At 36.0% G+C, this 21,005-nt stretch overlaps 1 pseudogene; it reads left to right on the top strand.

Moving 5' to 3' along the window:
• LOC116094034 overlaps nucleotides 1-20,142 on the top strand; it is a 35,465-nt pseudogene extending 15,323 nt beyond the window's left edge.
• Nucleotides 20,143-21,005: the final 863 nt, after the last annotated feature.

Genomic DNA, 21,005 nt, shown 5'->3' on the forward strand with positions numbered 1-21,005 from the left:
TACACATACACACACACACATTAAATTTTAAAAGTTATAAATAAGTTTATTGACCAACCAATTAAATATTGAAAATATGCATTCAGAGAAAGGATGCATAAAATGTTATTCCCAGATAGTATATTTAGATAAAACCATTAAGAAAAACACTAGCACAATGAAAAATGCAGTACCAAAAATTTGGGGTACCAAATGAGATTACTTTTGTTTCCAAATATTGAATGCTTGAGATTTCTCTTTCAAGTTTGATAGTTCATACCTTCATGGGATGAGTTCCTCTCTCTTCTGGTGAAATTGTTATCAAAATTTTCTCTTTCTACTTTTATGTCTTCTTTATTAGCAAGACCCAATTAGTTTAATTAGTTTCTTGCCTTAGCATGAGGGAAGATTATGTACCAGGAGAAGGGTAACTACACCAATGAAGAAAGTGACACCTTCCCCTAACAACCATTAACTGTCCAGTATTTCCATGAGGTTGGGTTGGGACTTCATAAACAATTCCCATATCTATCATGAAATGTTGATTGGTCCCATCTTATGAAAGTCTTAGCAGATGAAAAATTTGAGATTTCTATAGTATAAATGACAGTGCGTGTTTTAGGACATGTAAGAAGTCTCATTTTTAAGAGTCTAACAGTACTTTCATGTTTTTTAAAGTAGGGATAATGCTTCTTTCTCCCAGACCCTTCTAATCTCATCCCCTGCTCCACATCATATCCTTTTAGAAAATACTTTCTATAACTCAATTAGTTCAGTTAATGCTACCTATATGTGTATAGATATAGAGCCACGTATTAGAGACAGGACAACTTACCAAGGGTCATATCTCTCCAGGTACCTGATACTCCCATGCCCAGTAGCCATGAACTGCCAATAGCTCCTGAGATTAGGGCCTCTTAAATCACAACCACCAATCTATAGTTACATATTGTTGGGTTTGTTCATGTGTGTGTCTCATGCAAATAACCAGATCATCTGTGAGTTTATCAGTGCGACTGCCTTGCTATGTATGGAGGACACTGTATTTCAGTCGTCTTCCACTTCTGGGTTTCCATATCTTTCCTTACCATCTTCTGATATGTCAATATAACCTGTGGCAAGGGCTTTGCTATACACATTAAAGTATGTGCATTTAGTATTACTAACATTAAAATACTGACATTCTGTATGTGTATTTAGTATTACATTAAAATATTAATGTATACATTTGAATGTTGTTTTAATAGGCCACATTGTTGGAAAATATGGGTCTTATGAAATATGAGGAATTTTTGTCCATATTTGTGAGAGTGCAACTGACAAAACCAGTTTCATATGAGAGCATTACAGTGATTGACACAGACTTCAGTGACATCCCTGTTCGTCTGTATTTACCCAAAAGGAAGTCTGAAAGACAGAGACCAGCTGTGATTTACATTCATGGTGGTGCCTTTGTCTTGGGAAGCTTCAGTAAGTATAGTTTTTAAATGTAGAATTCACTTGACTGCATTTATTATAGTAAATGGAACTCTGTGCATTCTCATGACCTTGGTATACTTTCTCCAGCAGTGATGTAGTTTTCTCCTTTAAATAGCTGATAGGATAATTATGTTTGTGTTTTACAGCATGAATACAATTTTATTCTCTTTAAGTGATTATGTTTTGCCAATAAATTTTGACATTTTTTTCTGTTAAGATTTTATCATAAATTTATCCTTTATTATTCCCACCTCTTTGTCTAATCACTAGATACACAGTTTCTGTAAGAAATTACACAAGCAAGAATATGTTGACTGATTTTAACTACAACTAAATTTTTCACTTATATTCAGAAAAGTAACTTAAAGTTTAGTTGTAAATATATCAAATATGAGTGACTTTATTAAGCTTTGCATAAGGGAAAAAGTTTATTTTTAAGAATTACCCCAAGAAGTATATATAGTAAGTTAAAGTTCCATTATTAAAAATTACAAGATCTCTAAAAGATCTTTAAGGATTATGTTACTATCTAGTTTTACATTATAGTGATGATTATATTGTCTTCTAGAGTTCTGATTTAAAGCCACTTTAATAGACATGGTAGTAGTTATTTCAGGAGAGTCAAGGCATACACTTTTTCCTCTCCCAGAAAAAAAGTCAACAAAAGAATGATTTGTTATTACTAAAGGTTTGGGATTATGATCTTCACCATTGCTCAGTGGTCACTGCTGGTGCAATATTGCCTGGTGTAGTTTCTTTCCATTCTGCTCAGGCACACGCCTTCTCCTAATGAAACTGACCCCAGACAAGAACAGAGCATGATGCTTGTAGACTATGCTCTGCAGCTTGGGTCATATGAGTGAGCAACACAAAGAACCCATTGGATGTTTTCTGAGAGAACACAGCAAGTGATCAGAATGCAAGCTTGCTTATTTCACTGTGATCAAACTAATATTGTCTTCTGGCCCAGCTCAGGAGTAATATACTAGGCAGGAGATACAATGGTCTTGTTACTCCAATTTTCCTATATGAGGTGACAGAGGTGTTGATGGTTTCCATCAAGTAACCACTATTCAAATAAGCTATGATTTATAGATGTGTCTCGGTTCTCATTGCTTGGCTTTTATGAAGCTCCACTTTACACTCATTTCTTCCATTCCAGAGATGCTGCCTTATGATTCCATAAACCGATGGACAGCCAACAAACTTGATGCTGTTGTTATGGCTCCAGAGTAAGAGACCTGGTGATCTTTATTTTTGTGGTCTTTGCCCTCCTAGGATAAATTTGGTTTATAGTCCAAGTCTATCAGTCCTCAATGGTGGCTGGTCTATTGCTAGTGAATTTTGGTTTATTATATTTTTTCCTTAGTACTATAATATCAGTGAATCTTCAACAAGGCTCAATTTTGCTTTCGTCTCTGCCATGGTAGACACCTGTGAGATACAGAGGAGTCTTTGTCCATAAAGCAGTGATAGCTCTGAGAACAGAAAAAGCCTACATAGGTAATATATCTCCAATCTATACCCATCTATACCCATCATATCTGAGGGGCATTGGGCTTTATTTGACATAATAACAAAACAATGTATGTTAGAGATATTCCTGGGTCCAAAATATTAGAACCAATGCTGGGACCATTCAAATATTGCAAGAATCTTTTAAATGTCAGATCTTAGTATTTTATGACTTTTGCTGTTCAAATGCCCAGCAATATACTAGAAAGTTTTATATATGTCTGTTACTTTATGACCTACTTGGTATATTCTGTATTTCATAAATCCCATCATGAAGTTGGAGAAAATTAGCTTTTACTTGCTAATATTATAGTATAGAAAATAGTTTACAAAATTTTAGACTTGTGCAGAAACTCTATAAAGAATTTTGACTGGCAGTATTATAGTTAAGTTGCAAAGACTAAAAGTTCAGTATTGTCCTGTTCACAGCTCCTTCTTCAAAGCAAATGGAATTACTTATGTTTGAGAAATTTCTAAAGAGTAATGATAATTTGCCTTCCTAATTATAATTTAACCAATATTTCCACATCACAATTTAAAGATTTTTTTAAGCAGAGTACAATAATGTAAATCTAGTTTAAGCATTCTATAGTTTTTTTAGACAATTTTTGTACTTACTCTGAAGTATAATATTTTAATGTTGCTTGGTTGATGCTAAGCTACTCAGAAACACTTAGATACATCTTAAAATTTAAAAGTTCACAAGGAATGTCTGAATATTATTGTTTGTTATAGAACTGTGATTAATTGAAGAAATAAATGGATATTTTAGTGTCTAAAAGTGAGAGTTAAAAAGTGAGACAGCTCAACTGAATTGTGATTCTTTAATAGAACACAGTGAGAAGTGGGTAAGAAGGGGGAATGTACAAATTGTGATACTATTTTGTCTTAAGACTTACAGTATAATAGTAATATACTTTACATGTTCATATATCAAACTTTTAATTTTAATTCAAATCACATGTTTTTTAAAATTAATTATTTTTTATTATTTATTTATTTGTATAAATTAATTTATTTTTTATACTCTATATTCCATTTTCACCCCCCAAAACACCCCCCAACTGCCCTGTATCCCATACTTCCTCCCCCCAGTCTCCACATTGATGCCCTCACCCCTTACCCCACCTGACTTCTAAATTCCTGAGGCCTCCAGTCTCTTGAGGTAACCCTCATCATCTCTGAATGAACACAGACTCAGAAATCCTCTACTGTATGTGTGTTGGGGGCCACATATCAGCTGGTGTATGCTGTCTGTATGGTGGTCCAGTGTTTGAGAGATCTTGGGGGTCCAAATTAATTGAGACTGCTGGCCTTCCTACAGGGTCCCCTTTCTCCTCAGCTTCTTTCAGCCTGCCCTAATTCAACAACAGGTGTCTAGCTGCTTCTGTCCATTGGTTGGGTGCACATCTGCATCTGACTCTTTCGGCTGCTTGTTGGATCTTTCAGAGGGCAGTCATGATAGGTCCTTTATTATGAGTGCTCCATAGCCTCAGTAATAGTGTCAGGCATTGGGACCTCTCCTTGAGCTAAATCCCACTTTGGGCCTGTCTCTGTACGTCAGGATCCTCACTATTTCTATCTCTGTAATTCTTTCAGATGGGAACAATTATGGGTCAGAGATGTGACTGTGGGATGGCAGCCCCATCCCTCACTTGATGCTCTGTCTTCCTGCTGGAGGTGAGCTATATAAGTTCCCTCTCCATTCTGTTGGGCATTTCATCTAAGGTCCCTCCCATTGATTTTTGAGAGTATTTTACCTCCCAGGTCTCTGGTGCATTCTGGAGGGTCCCTTCAACCTCCTATTTCCTGAGGTTGCCTAGACAACCCATTCTTTCTGCTAGCCCTCAGGGCATCAGTCCTTTTCCCTCACCCAATACCACATCAGGTTTCCCTCTCCCTCCCACAACACCCCTCCTGTCTACTTTCCCTCCCAAGTCCCACTTGTGATAGATTTCTTCTCTCTTCCAAATGGGACTGAGGTGCCCTCACTTTGGCTTGCTGAACTTTTTGAGTTCTGTGGACTGTATCTTTGCTATTCTGTACTGTTTTTTTCTAATATCCACTTATTAGTGAGTACATACCATGCACATCTTTTTGGATCTGAGTTATCTCACTCAGGATGATATTTTCTAGTTTCATCCATTTGCCTGCAAAACTCAGGATGTCCTTGTTCTTTATAGCTGAGTAGTATTCCATTGTGTAAATGAACCACAGTTTCTGTATCTACTCTTCTGTCATGGGACATTTAGGTTGTTTCCAGCTTCTGGGTATCACAAATAAGGCCACTATGAACATTGTGGAACATATATCCCTGTGGCCTGGTGGGGCATCTTTTGGGAATATTCCTAAGAGTGGTATTGCTGGGTCTTCAGGAAGTTCTATTTCTAATTTTCTGAGGAAACTCCAGATTGATTTCTAGAGTGGTTGTACCAGTTTGCAATCCTACCAGCAATGGAGGAGTGTTCCTCTTTCTCCACATCCTCTCCAACATGTGTTGTCTCCTGAGGTTTTGATCTTAGCCATTCTGATTTGTGAAAGGTGGAATCTCAGGGTCGTTTTGATTTGCATTTCTCTGATCACCAAGGACTTTGAACATTTTTTAGGAGCTTCCCAGCCATTCAATATTCTTCAGTTGTGAATAATTCTTCAGTTAGTTTTATACCCCATTTTTTTGATTGAGTTGTTTGGTATTTTGGATTGATTAACTTTGCAGTTCTTTATATATTTTGGATATTAGTCCTCTCTCAGTTGTGGGCTCAGTGAAGATTTTTTTCCAATCTGTAGGTCCCAATTTGTTTTATTGACTATGTCCTTTGCCTTACAGAAGTTTTGCAGTTTATTGAGGTCCAATTGATCAATTCTTCATCTCAGAGCATGAGCTATTGGAGTTCTGTTTTAAAAAGTACCCCCTGGGCCAATGAGTTCAAGGCTCTTTCTCACTTTCTCTTCTGTTAGATTCAGTGTATCTGGTTTTATGTTGAGGTCCTTGAACCACTTGGACTTGAACTTTGTACAAGGTGATAAATATGGGTCTATTTTCATTCTTCTACATACAGACAACCATTTAGATCAGCACCATTTACTGAAAATGCTTTCTTTTTTCCATTGTATATTTTTGGCACCTTTTCAAAGATCAAGTAACTATAAGTGTATGGTTTTACTTCTGGGTCTTCAATTCTATTCCAGTGATCAACATGTCTGTCTCTGTACCAATACCATGTAGTTTTTATCACTATTACTCTCCAGTAAAGCTTGAGGTCAGGAATGATGATTCCCCTAGGCATTCTTTTATTGTTAAGAATTGTTTTCACTATTCTGGGTTTTTTGCCTTTCCAGATGAATTTGAGAATTGCTCTTTTCAAGACCTTGAAGAATTGTGCTGGGATTTTGATGGGGATTTCATTGAATCTATAGATTGCCTTTGGTAGGATGGACATGTTTATTATGTTAATTCTGCCAATCCATGAGCATGGGAGATATCTCCATGTTCTGAGATCTTCTTCAATTTCTTTCTTGAGAGATTTGAAGTTATTGTTATACAGGTCTTTCACCTGTTTGGATAGAGTTAGCCCAAGGTATTTTATATTATTTTTGGCTATTGTGAAGGAGTTATTTCCATAATTTCTTCCTCAGACTGTTTATCATTTGTATAAAGGAAGATTACTGATTTATTTGAGTTAATTTTATATCTGGCCACTATGCTGAAGTTGTGTATCAGCTGGAGAAGTTCTCTGATAGAATTTTTGGGGTCACTTTTATGTACTATCATATATCATCTGCAAATTGTGATACCTTTATTTCTTCTTTGCCAGTTTGAACCCCTTGATTGCTTTGTGTTGTCTTATTGTTCTAGCTAGCACTTTGAGTACTTTATTGAATAGATATGGGGAGAGTGGACATTCTTGTCTTCTCCCTGATTTTTGTGGGATTGCTTCAGGTATCTCTCCATTTAATTTGATGTTGGCTATTGGTCTGTAGTAAATTGCTTTTATTATGTTTAGGTATAGGCCTTGAATTCCTGATCTCTCCAATACTTTTAGCATATGAAGGTGTGTTGTATTTTGTCAAATGCTTTTTCTGTATCTAAGGAGATGACCATATGATTTTTTTCTTTGAATTTGTTTATATAGTAGATTACATTAATGAATTTTCATATATTAAAGCAACCTTGCATCCCTGGGATGAAGCCTACTTGATCATGGTGATTGATGGTTTTAATGTATTCTTGTATTTGGTTTGCAAAAATTTTATTGAGTATTTTTGCATCGATATTCATAAACAAAATTGGTCTGAAGTTCTCTTTTTCAGTTCGGTCCTTGTGTGGTTTCGGTATCAGATAATTGTGACTTCATAGAATGAGTTAGGTAGTTTTCCTTCTGTTTCTATGTGATGGAATAGTTTGAGGAACATTAGTATCAGGTCTTCTTTGAAGGTCTGGTAGAATTCTGCATTAAAGTCATCTAGCTCTGGGCTTTTTTTGGTTGGGAGGTTTTTAATGACTTCTTCTGTTCTCTTGTGTGATATGGGCCTGTTTAGATAGTTTACCTGCTGTTGATTTGACTTTGTTATGTTGCATCTGCCTAGAAAACTATCCACTTCATCTACATTTTCCACTTTTGTTGAGTATAGATGTTTATAGTAGGATCTGACAATTTTTTGAATTTCTTCTATTTCTGTTGTTATGTCTCCCTTTTTATTTCTGATTTTGTTAATTTGAATACTGCCTCTGGGCCCTTTATTTAGTTTGGCTAGGAGTTTATCTATCTTGTTGATCCTCTCAAAGAACCAGCTTTTGATTTTGTTGTTTCTTTGTATTGTTTTCTTTGTTGCCATTTGGTTGACTTCTACACCAAGTTTGTCTAATTCCTGCCTTCTAAGTCTCTTGGGTGATTCTTCTAGAGTTCTCAGGTGTGCTGTTAAGTTGTTAGTGTAAGATATCTCCAGTTTCTTTACAAGGGCACTAGTGTTATGAACTTTCTTCTTAGCATGGCTTTCATTGTGTCCTATAAGTTTGGGTATGATGTGTCAACATTTTCATTAAATTCCAGGAAGTCTTTAATTTCTTTCTTTTTCTTTTTATTTGTTTCCTGACCAGGTTGTCATTGAGTAGAGAATTGTTCAGTTTCCACTTGTATGTGGGCTTTCTGTAGTTTTTGCTGTTATTGAAGGCCAGCCTTAGGTCATGGTAATCTGATAGGATGCATGGTATTATTTCAATCTTCTTGTATGTGTTGAGGGTTGTTTTGTGACCAATTATATGGTCGATTTTGGAGAAGGTACCATGAGGTGCTGAAAGAAGGTGTATTCTTTTGTTTTAGGGTGAAATGTTCTGTAGATATTTGTTAAATCTGTTTGGTTCATAACATCTTTTAGTTTCACTGTGTTTCTGTTTAGTTTCAATTTCAATGACCTATCCATTGGTGAGAATGCGGTGTTGAAATCTCTCACTATTATTGTGTGAGGTTCAATGTGTGTTTTGAGTTTTAGTGAAGTTTCTTTTATGAGTTTGGGTGCCCTTGCATTTGAGGCATAGATGTTCAGAATTGAGACTTTCTCTTGATGGATTTTCCTCTTGATGAATATGAAGTACACTTATTCATCATGCTTGATAAATTTTGGTTGAAAGTTTATTTTGTTGGTTATTAGGATGGCAACTCCTGCTTGTTTCTTGAGACCATTAGTTTGGAAGACTTTTTCCATCCTTTTTTCTATGAGATAGTGTCTGTCTTTGTTATTAAGGTGTGTTTCTTATATGTAGCAAATGCTGGATTTTCTTTGTGTATCCAGTGTGTTAGCTTATGTCTTTTTATGAGTTGAGTCTAATAATATTAAGAGATATTAAAGAAAGATGACTGTTGGTTCCTGATACGTTTGTTTTTGTAGGTGGCTTTATGTGCTTGTGGCTCTCTGCTTTTGACTTTGTACTGAGATGCTTAATATCTTGTCCTGTTGCAGGTATCTTCCCTGTATTGGAGTTTTCCTTCCAGGATCCTCTGGAGGGCTGGGTTGGTAGATAGATACTGTTTGAATTTAGTTTTGTCCTGAAATATTTTGGTTTCTCCATCTATGTTGATTGAGAGTTTTGCTGGGTATAGTAGCCTGGGCTGGCATTTGTGTTCTCTAAGAGTCTGCATGACCTCTGACCAGGCTCTTCTGGCTTTCAATGTCTCTGATGAGAAATCTGGTGTAATTCTGATAGATCTACCTTTGTATGTTACTTGGCCTTTTTCCCTTGCAACATTTAATCTTTCTTTGTTCTGTGCATTTAGTATTTTGATAATTATGTGACAAGAAGATTTTCTTTTCTGATCCCATTTATTTTGTGTCTATAGACTTCTTGTGCCTTTGTGTCCATCTCTTTCTTTTGGTTGGGGAAGTTTTCTTCTTCTATGATTTTGTTGAAGACATTTTCAGGTCCTTTGAGCTGGGAATCTTTGTTCTCCTCTATTCTGGTTATTCTTGGGTTTGTCTTTTTCATTGTGTCCTGAATTTTCTGGATGCTTTGGGTAAGGAGTTTTTTATGTTTTGAATTTTCTTTGACAGTTGTGTCAATCTCTTCTACCATATCTTCTACAGGTGAGATCCTCTCTTCTATCTCCTGTATTATTTACATCTGTAATTCCTGACCTCTTTCCTAGGTTTTCCATTTCTAGTTTTGCCTCCATTTGCATTTTCTTTATTGTTTATACTTCCACTTTTAGGTCTTCGATCATTTTATTCAATTCCTTCACCTGTTTCCCTGTGTTTTCCTGTATTTCTTTCAGTGAGTTATTGATATCCTCCTTAAAGGACTCTATTATCTTCATGAGATAGGATTTTAGGACAGATTCCTGATTTTTAGGTGTGTTGGTATATTCAGGGTTTGCTGTGGTGGGAGAACTGTGTTCTGATGATGGCCACATATTTCAGCTTCTGTTGCTTATGGCCTTGTGTTTGCCTTTCCCCATCTGGATATCCCTGGTTTTGTTGGTCTGGGTGACTGTATGGAGTCTGCCTTTTTTGTCCCTGAGTTGTGTCAGGTCTCCTGGTAGGCCTGTGACACTGGCTATATCAGACCACCTGTGGGGCCTTCCAACTGGAAGGTCTTCACAGGAGCAGAGAAGTTGCTGATCTGTTGCCCTAACTCCAGTAGATCTCCTTGGAGGCCATCAGACAACTGCTCTGAGTGCAGCCAGTCCTCAGCTGCTCTGAGTGCAGTGGGTCTTCTAGGATGGATCAGGATATGAAGTCTTCATGGGAGCAGACTAACTAGGGGGTCTTCTCCAAAGGCAAGGACAGGGAGGAAAGTGTGGAAGGGATAGAAGGGGAGTGTTATTCGGGAGGGCATGGGTTTGGTGGGTGATGGGTCCAGAATCTTCCAGGCTCCCAGGAGCAGTTCTGGGACCCAGAGGTGGAGGAAGGGAGGAAGAGTTCTTACCAACTGCTCTGAGTGTAGCAGGTTCTCTAGGATGGATCAACATATGGAATCTTCATGGGAGCAGACCAACTAGGGGTCTGCCCCAGCAGCAAGGCCATGTTTATTACATAAAATTCTACTATTCGGTGGTATTTTGAGCTAAATAAATTTCTAATTAAAGACAGATACCAATGTTTTTTTCTAAGTTTTTCTAATTTTAAATTCCTTGAATTATCTAATCAATGATCATGAATTGTTTATGAATCCCTGACTCTATTGAGGGCCTGGTGAAGCTTACAGATTTTCTGAGGGCAAAGATGTATCCTATCTCACTCTTCTCCCAATAGAAACAATACCCTAAAATAAACCCTTTAAACCAGAATCTACTTCTTGTTTTAAAATTGAAATTTCTAGTAAGCCCAGGTTCAGTTGATGGAATTAAATGTTGAAAATGGGATAATTAAAAATAAAATCTGGGAAAATTGAGAGATAATTGAAAATATAAACAATCATAATTTCTCCACTGGTTTTGTTTGTGTGTTTGTACCTTTAAAGCTGCAGGCTTGCTCCTCAGCATTTATTTCCAGCTGCCCTTGAAGATTGTATTCTTGTGATCAAGTTCTTTCTTCAGGATAAAGTTCTTGCAAAATATGGAGTGGATCCCACTCGCATCTGTATTTCTGGAGACAGTTCTGGGGGCACCTTGGCAGCATCAGTGACACAACTGGTATGCTATATGTATTATATATACTAGAAACCAGCACAGTTTAGTCTTAGAAGAAATCATTTGAATGTTGTGATTGCATGATATCTGGACTGTAATCTATACAATGTAAAATAACCCAGTAAATTTATTCTTTTTTACATGATTTTAGCTTTAGTTTTGGCTTTAAGTAAGTAATATTAAATAAGGATTTCATAATAATTTTCTCTCTCTCATCTATCTCTATCTGTCTGTCTGTGTATCTACCTCTATCTATCTCTATCTCTGTGCTTATGTATGTGTGTGTGTTTACTGAGCATTGAATCCAATGTTCAATGTTGTGTACTAGCTAGACAAATGGTCTACCATGAAAGTATGTAATTACCTCCTTTTAAACTCTTCTCAAGTTAGCCTACCAAGTTTAAAAATATACTAAGGACTATGAACTACCATTTAATATAAGTTTTACTGTTAATTTTTAATGATAAATTGTAAAATCTCTTGTGGTGTTGGTATCACTGTACTTGATGTGTATTAATTGCTTTCTTGTCTCTGTGACTAGAAAAGATGACAAAAAGTACCTAAAGGAGAAATGAGTTAGGGGCTCATGGTGTGACAAGGTACAATATATCATGGTAGAAAAGCCATGGAACTGGGAGGGGATTTATCTCTGGATGGAGCAGGAGGGTGGAGCTGTTTGCTTACATTTCTCCAGGACACACAGAAAGAGTCATGAAGCAGAGGACATGAATAAATGGAGCCCAGTGATTTGTTCTTCCTGACTCGCTCAGCTTGCTTTCTTATATTTGCAAGATGGAAACCCCCATAATGGGTGAGGGGTATCAATCACTTGTTAGAATATACTGCATAGTCTCACCCATAGGCTAATCTAAGGGAAGCATTTTGTTTGTTCTCTCTTCTCAAATGAATCTAGCTTTTGCCATGTTTTCAAACAAAATAAAGCAAAACAAAACCAGCCAGTGCATTTGAGTTTTTGCCACTTTGACATAGAAACACATCATTATTCAACTCTAGCCTTTCCTCTCTTATTTATTCCTAATATCTTACATTAATATTATTATACCAATATTCAACACAGTCCAACTTCAAAGTCCCGCAATCTTTACAAATTCCAAGACTTTGACAGTTCAGTCACTATAAAATATTCAAAGTCTCTCTTCAATTCCAAAGTCTATTATTGTGGGATTCTGTAAAATTATTTAAATACTTTTGTATTCCAAGAAGGAAGAATCAGTGTTGATTGTTCCAGGTAACCAAAAATTTCACTTTAGTGGTTCTTAATTCAGAATATCACATAAATGGCCATGATAGAATCTTTAAGAGATTTTCAAATTTCTGGACAAATGCTGCTTACTAGCTCGATCCTCATCGCTTGCTCAGTCAGCTTCATTATACAGTACAACCCACCCAGAAGCTATGTTGTCCACAATGGGATGGGCACTCCTACAGCAGTCACTAGTTATAAAATTATGCCACAGTTTGTCAGAAGCTGATCTTACAGAGACATTTTCCAAATAGTTTTATCTTCTCAAATATCTAAAGTTTGTGCTAATTTGACAAAAACTCATCAGGACACCCATCAAGTACACTTTGTGTTGCCCATATATTCTTGGATGTTTCAGATTTGCTCAAGGCAGAGAAGTCACCAAAGGCCACGTCTTTAAAGTAAACAGACTCCCTCTTTCCCAACATCCATCAAAAATCAACAACTCCTTTGAGAGAGTGAGTCTTTGAGAAGCCAAATTTAATGATGTTTAAGGATTGACATATATTATTTGCTAAGCAAATTTAATAATCTTCATAGACACTAGAAATCTAAGCATGTGTATACTTTAATTTGTGTTCTCAGGAAGGGCATAACCACATTTGTAATGATATTACTTTTTTATATAGATAAATATAACATCTCTTTGTACTTTTACTTTTTTCTTTTAAATTTTTACTTAACTTTATCATGTTTTACATGTATGAGTGGTTTTGCCTGCATGTATATTTGCACCCCATGTGCATGCAATGCTCACAGAGGCCAGAAGATGGCAGTGTATTCTGCAGAAACTGGAGCTATTGACAGTTTTGAGCCACCATGAAGGCACTGGGATTCTAGGGAAATGCCAGGGCCAAGAAGCAGGAGAGAGTGGGTTGGTGAGCAGGGGGAGGGGAAGGGAATATGAGAGGTTATTTTTGTTTTTTGTTTGTTTTTTTTTCCAGAGGAGAAACCAGGAAAGGGGAGAACATTTGAAATGTAAATAAAGAAAATATCTAATAAAAAAAAGAAAATGGTAAAAAAAAAAAAAAAAAAAAAAAAAAAAAAAAAAAAAAAAAAAAAAAAAACAACAACAAAAAACAAAAACATAAATTTGGATCTTCTACAAATGCAGCAAGTGTTCTCACCTGCTGATACATTTCTATAGCTTGGCAACATGTCTGTCGTTAATAGCAAATTATAATACTTTTTACTGGAAAATAAAAGAATATATGATTTTAGAACTTCCAAGAGCTATCTGTTGCTAATTAATTTTGCAGAATATTTTTCTTTTTAATTCATAATTCTATTGGTTGACCAAAGATACTAAGCTTCATCTTAGCTAAATCTTTAGGACACCTCTCTTCGTCGATGATTTTTCTCTTCAATTTTCTTTTGTTTCTTTTATTGAGAAAAAATAAAAGAGTTCCTGTTTTAGAAATATGATAAAATCATATCTTAGGCTATATTACATTATTAAACTATGCATATCTATATAGAGTTTTGTCTGTTCCATTTCTAAAATTCCTAAGGTATTCCAGTGTTACAGTATAGCCTTTGATATTTACCTTATTTATCAAGGAAGTGTCTCTCAGTCAAACTCAGATCTCACTAATTTGGCTGTACTTGCTAGCCAACTTACTTTAATGATCCATGGTCTGCTTTCCCAGGCTGGAATAGCACACAGCAGGTCTACATGTCACATAAATGGGTTCTGAAGAACAAAACTCTGGCTCTAATGTTTTGTGAGGCAATAACTTTAACAGACAATACATGTTCCCCCACATCACACTGGCCATTTAAATACCAATGAAAGTACTTTTGCTTACATGCAGAATCACTGGCGTTGTGTGTCTTGTGCTTAGATATGTATTTTATGCTTAGCAGAGGAGTGGAAGTGAGCTCAGATTATGTCACTATTACAACTATTACACTACTACTATTACAGGAGGGATGTGCACATTCCATCAACATCTATAGTTTTAACTTACTGCAAAGTAACAAAGGATAGATTGTTAAAACATTATGGCTCATCCATTTTCTCATGATCTTTAGTTGCCATGTAAATGGTTAAAGTGGGAAATAACATAAGGAAGAGAGAATGTGGAGGGGTTCATTTGCTTCTTTATTGGAAGCAAGCTCTGATTTCAGGAGAAGCTGAGGCTATTACATCTTCAGGATCTTCAATTTTTTAGCATCTCACATTCAAATCTGGAATATGGTCTCAGAATTCTGGTGAATTTAAAAGGGTAGAGAAGTAAAGCAGACTCTGAGATGGATAGAATTAAATATGCTATTGAAATGAAGTAGTTATTGTGGGATGTACATACCAACATGGGTGAAACACACATGTCAACTCCTGCACTCACCTACATGATACACTGTTCTATTAAGTTCAATTGCATAGAACTGCATGTAAAAGAAATTATTAAGAATTTTAAGTTATAGCTGCTAAGCTTTTAAACAAACATGAGGTCCTCTGGATGTAGGGATTTTGACAAGCTCTTGGCTGCTCTTTCACACATGGTAACCTCTAATGTACTGCCAGTAGAAAAAATGTTATTACACTATTCTAAACCATGCTATTGAAAACCAATACAAAATGTTAGAGATTACATATGCAAAAAGAGGCCATGCATTTGGATCAGATCAAGGAGGCATGTAAGAGACGGTCTCAAAGAGGAAAAGGAAGAAAGAAATCATATAATTATATTATAAACTCAAAATCAAAAGCAGTAACTAAAATGTGTTACTTCACTGAGGAAGATTATTATATTTTTTTACATTAATCCTCTAGCTTATTAGGTTCATATGTCTAATTGAAATTTTTTGTGAAGTTTCAGAATGAGGAGTCATGTTGTTGAATATGACATCATTTTTGTATCCTGAATTAAAAAAGGAAGTATTAAATAAACAATTTCAGCTTTGTCTACATAGGTAGATTTACATGCTATCATATTTCATTTCTCTTTTGACCATTGGAAATTAGTTTCAGTTATTTTTAAAGGAATAATAGTCTCACCTTACTCATATCCCTTTAGTCAGTTTGTATATAGGGTAAGAAGTGCATGCTGGTGCATGCTCATATGTCAAGAGGCACATCCATTTTTGGATGATGTTTTTGTGAAGCTCAATATGAGTGTATTTTCCTTCCCTGAAGGCTCAACTTTCTTCCACGGGTTTGTGCAGCACTTAACCATACTGCCTATATTAATTACAAGACATACTTGTTAAATAGCTGCTACCTGCTTTTAAATACTGTTTTTCTGCTTGCAGTGATGACATCTGTCATTTTTTAAAAGTATAAAAAGCTCAAAATAGTATTAATTGATTCATCCTTGTATGCAGTGTCTGGAGGGGACAGAAGTGGGCACTTAATCCTCTGGCTGGAATTACAGACAATTGTGAGGCACCACATGAGTGCTAGGAATGGATATCAGGACCTCTAGAAGAACAACCAGTGCTATTGACTGAGCCATTTCTCCAGTTCCAAAACTATATATTTTTATATAGTGTAGGAGTCCGGCCGGCGGACCCTCACTCCGTTGGGTGTTCTTGGACAGGAAATTATTGAGTACCTGTGAACACAAGTGGTAAGAGAGAAAGAAGACAAGGATGCCAGGTAGCTGTGTCGAGCTGTGTATCTACTTAGAGGATCACTCGGTTTAAATAACCACACTCAGGAATGAGACCCAGGGGAAATCGAAAGCTGCCCATCTAACATAAACACGAGGTAATCCATATAACCATAAACACCAGACCTGAGGAGGATCTTGAAAGGAAAGTCCTACAAGCTTTTAACGTAAACATGAGACCTGTCAGTCTTTGATCTCAGGAGCTGCAGTCAGTGTTCCGCACTGCGGGTGGCCAGCTCCAGCTTCCAGCCTGTCTGGGACTGCTTACAGATTCCAAATCACTCTCAAGCAAAGGGGGAAGGAGTCTACAAAATAGTATGACACATGGTCTTTAATGTAATGTGAGAATTGAACATTGGTGCATTGGAATTAAGGTTCTGTGAGTTTAGGAAGTGAATCTCTTGCTTAGGTGTTTGCATGCACAAACATACAGGTGCACACTTACAAGTAAAATGAAAAATGCACCAGGGCACCTGCAATAATTGTTACCAGACTGATAACCTTGTGGTTATCAGTATTGTTACTGGCAGTATAGGGTCATTAGAGGGACATTTTATACACCATGTAACTGAAGAAGATTAAATTTGACCTAAGTCTTGAAAGAAGGATGTTGGAGTCTAGATTAGTAGAGAGTATAAGAGAAAAAGTATGACTATAAGGAATGAAACATTTGTGAAAAATGCTGTGTACTGCAGTGGGAATACTAAGACCTGCACCAATACTGCCTACCAGCAGATTCTGTCCATGCTGCTTCCATTCCATGCATTCTGCTTTGTCCACCACACTGGGAGGAATAAGGGATTTCTACTCAACCCTTGCTACACCTGCTTCTTTATTTCTTCGGGATGTCTACTAAAGTTTATAAAGGTAGCTTCGTGAAAAGTCTCGAAATAATTCAAAAAGCATATCACATGGTGGTTATTATACACCTCTTTTCATGAACGGGCTTTTCTAGCTGGGAGAGAGGGGATAACCATTCAACTGCAGTGGTTTTTCCATCCCAGGGTCCTGTACAGTGCAATGAAGGAGAGGGTCTCCAGGTTCATAGAAAGCTGACAACATTGACTCTGGGATAATAGTAACTGACTTAAAACTCTGTGAGATATAAAAGACTGAAAAAGGCAGCAGTTTTGTTAACATGTCTTCCATCTGGACCCTTATGATCAAATCAGACTCCATGATTTCTCTGACTTGTTAATGGATAAAATATTTGTGGTTACTACTCAGATTTCCATGGTGTTAATAAATCCAAGCAATGATAAGACTTCAATTACTGACCTTTTATATAGAAAGAATCCTTATGAGTGAAGGTCCTATTCACCAGAGCTTCTGGGACATTTGGCATGTGATATTCTGAAAGTATTTTAGTGTACCAGGAATCACTGTTTTGGGGTTTCTCATCACAAAGGATGGTGGTTTTAGGAAGTGCTTAGAGGTAAGGGCAAACATCCTCGTATCTTACAAATTAACACAAAGACATTGAAGAAGTAAATGTATGGGGCTCAGGATAGGGCTAGAGATCCCTGCAAATCCAGACACACCCTACCTCAGCTCTTTCCATTATGCTCACCTGTTGATTTGCTGGCATCTCTTGGTTTCTCTTGATATGAATTTTGTGTTTGAAATACTGCTGAGAAAGTCATTATTCTCTTTTTTTCTTAACGTGTGATAGATTTAATAATTTTTCTCTTTTTTGTGTGTCTGTGTGGATTAATATTCATGTAAGTGTGCATGTTTGTTTGCCCTTGCATGTACATATGTTGTACATACATGTGTTTAAGCATGTGGCAGTCAGCTGTTCCCTCATTTTCTTTTCCATTCTTTATTTTTTCTTTCTGAGATAGGCTCTTACTGTTGGCCTCTATCTTGAGAGGTAAATGATTTTGGCCTTCAAAATCACACACACACATACACACACACACACACACACACACACACACATGTGCATATCTATCTATCTATCTATATCTATCTATCTATCTATCTATCTATCTATCTATCTATCTATCTATCTATCTATCTACCTGTCTGTCTGTCTATCTATCTATCTATCTATCTATCTATCTATCTATCTATCTATCTATCTATCTATCTACATCATAAGTACTTTCCACTGATCCTGGATCTCATCAGGATCATCTATTAGATTAAATAGCCAATAAACTCAGATGTTCATCTCTTTCTCTACCCTAGTACTGGGGCGAGACTCCCACTATAGCTAGTTCTAATTTCAGATCATGCTCCTGAGGTTTATTCTGGCAAAAATATTAATAATTGAGACATCTACCCAGAACTCCATTTCACTTAACTCATAAGTTTCTTGTATATCTCAATGAGCCATGAAAATCTTAAACTGAAGCATAATCTTCCTGTTCCTCAAGTATCATCAGCAGGAATTAACTCGATTGGGGACCATGCTAATTATACATGAGAGAGCTATTGATTGTCTTAGCCTCAGTTTTACTCTCATGCTATGTATTGTCCAAATGATCTGAGACACTGAATTTAATTTGGAAAATTACCAGCCTAAAGACACTGGGAAGGATCAAAAGTCTGACAACATTTTCTTAGGAAAAAAATTCTTTCTTTATTTTCCTTATGAACTTGTTAGACTGTGTGTCTATTGTGTGTGCATTTTAGAGCTTGTCAGATAATTTTTCTTGGGATGTGCTGTTGAGAGTTCAATTAGTTCTCATTTTATGTAAATTAACTTCTTTGATGGAGGCCTGTCCTTGACCTAAACAGATTGCAATCTGCCCTGTTGAGGGCTGGAGGGCTGTACTGACAGACATTTGTAGTTGTGATTATACTGTATAAACACATGTGCTGCCTAAGTGATGATCCTTGGGAGGCCACTTCACAATTTCTCATGAAGCGAGCAGGACTAGAAAATGAAAGGAAAGAGTTTCCTTACAGCTACAAACTCAGAATACTTAGCATTTCTGGTAAAGACAGATTACACATAAAATGCTCGACTACTTCCTTCTGCCTTTCTGATTTTTGCATTCTTTGTATTTTTCTGTCATGTTAGAATACTGATTAGCTAAAGGCAAGACATATGATAGTACTGTTGTCAACATGTAACAACAAATGGTTATGGCCATTTGAATGAGTTTTGACACGCTGTTTTATTCTATTTATTGTTTCTGTTCCTTTAGTTACTATATGTCAAATATTATTATAAACAAGTTGGGCATCATGGCATATGCCTATATCTAGATCACTTGGGAGGCAGTATATTTTATATAGATAAAAATAACTTGTCACCAAAAACTAAAAGAAAATATTTTTAAACATAACCTTTCTGTCATGTTCAGTCAGACTCTTCATATCATGGTCTTATTTGCTTGCCATGTGTGAATGAATGTGTGTGAATAGGGGAGTGCATATCACTTTTTCACTGAAGAAGATGGAATGACATGCTCATGTTTCAAACAACAAGCAAATATGAGAGTAATTACTGTTTTAGGCTTGTAAATTTATTTATCTCAAGTTATTAAAACAAAGGTGCCAATCCTTCTGCATAAAAGCTATTGAATCATTAACACTCATACTGTATTAAATTTACAGCTAAAGGATGATTGAGAATACAAAAACAAAATTAAGGCACAAACTTTGCTGTATCCTGGACTACAGTTACTTGATACCTTAATGCCATCGAGAAAATGAATATGGTCCCTTTATGATGAGGAAGGTAGGAATTAAGTTGGCATGTCTATATTTATCAGAAGATAAAGAATTGTACAAGACAGTACTGAGAAATGCTCATGTGCCTCAAGACTCAAGACATTTGTTCAAGTTTGTTAACTGGAGTGACTTCCTTCCTAAGAAGTATAAAAAGAACCATGTTTACACTGAACCAGTTCTTGGAAAATTGGATGCATCCCATCCAGGACTTGTGGATAGTAGAGTATCACCTTTGTTAACCAATGATTCCCAGTTACGGAAATTGCCATTAACTTATATCATCACATGTGAACATGACATACTAAGAGATGATGGACTTATTTATGTCACACGACTCAGAAATGTTGGAGTTCCCATCATACATGACCACATAGAGGATGGAATCCATGGAGCCATATCGTTTGCCACAGCACCCTTTCATTTAAAATTAGGACTGAGATTAATAGATAAGTATATAATTTGGTTAAAAGAAAATCTATAATGGTACATGTAGCTAGTTGGTCATTTAGTTAGCAATGTAACCTAAAGGTTATACTTTAAAGTGTTTCAAAACTAAAGAGTTTAACTATGACTTGAACTTTGATAAACCTAATTTTAATTGGGTATGTTAGGACAGTTACTTTGTTAATTTTCAATGCTGACAAAATGGGGATATTTGTTTCATTATCATCTTTATTATCATGAGTTGAAATAATAAAGATTTCTAATCTAGTAGCTCAGTACTCAAAAATTGAGTGTAGTTATATTCAAAATGTCATGACAGTTTCCAGGCAAGTGATGAAAATGGGATGATAAGCAAGGAGAGAATTGCAGGGAGAAACATAACAGCAACATATTTATGGAGTGCTTATTATGCTGTATTTCAGCCAAGAGTTTTAAGTATGTACTATCCATACAAAAATTCAATTTCCTTAGGGTAATTAAATTAGATTAGATTTTGTTTTTTATTTACTTTATATGAAGTCTATTTATTACTTATTACAAAATGTATATTAGAGAGCAATGTTGATATCTTCACTATAAATCATGTCAAAGTTTATTATTTGAACTTTAGCTAAACTTTAGGAATACAAAGCCAAGTATGGACCGCCTAAAAGGATGTCTATTATAAGTAGTCATTCTTGGAATCACATGTATGCAAGTAGCACTGAATCTCATATATATATATATATATATATATATATATATATATATATGTATGTGTGTACATATAACACATATATACATATATTATATACATATATATGCACATATAACATATATATACATATATTATATTGAAGGAAACCGGCCCGCAGTTTCACTTCATACCGTGGGTGATTCACGAACTGGGGAAGTCGAGAT

Source organism: Mastomys coucha, unplaced genomic scaffold, assembly GCF_008632895.1.
Source record: "Mastomys coucha isolate ucsf_1 unplaced genomic scaffold, UCSF_Mcou_1 pScaffold16, whole genome shotgun sequence".
NCBI lineage: Eukaryota > Metazoa > Chordata > Mammalia > Rodentia > Muridae > Mastomys > Mastomys coucha.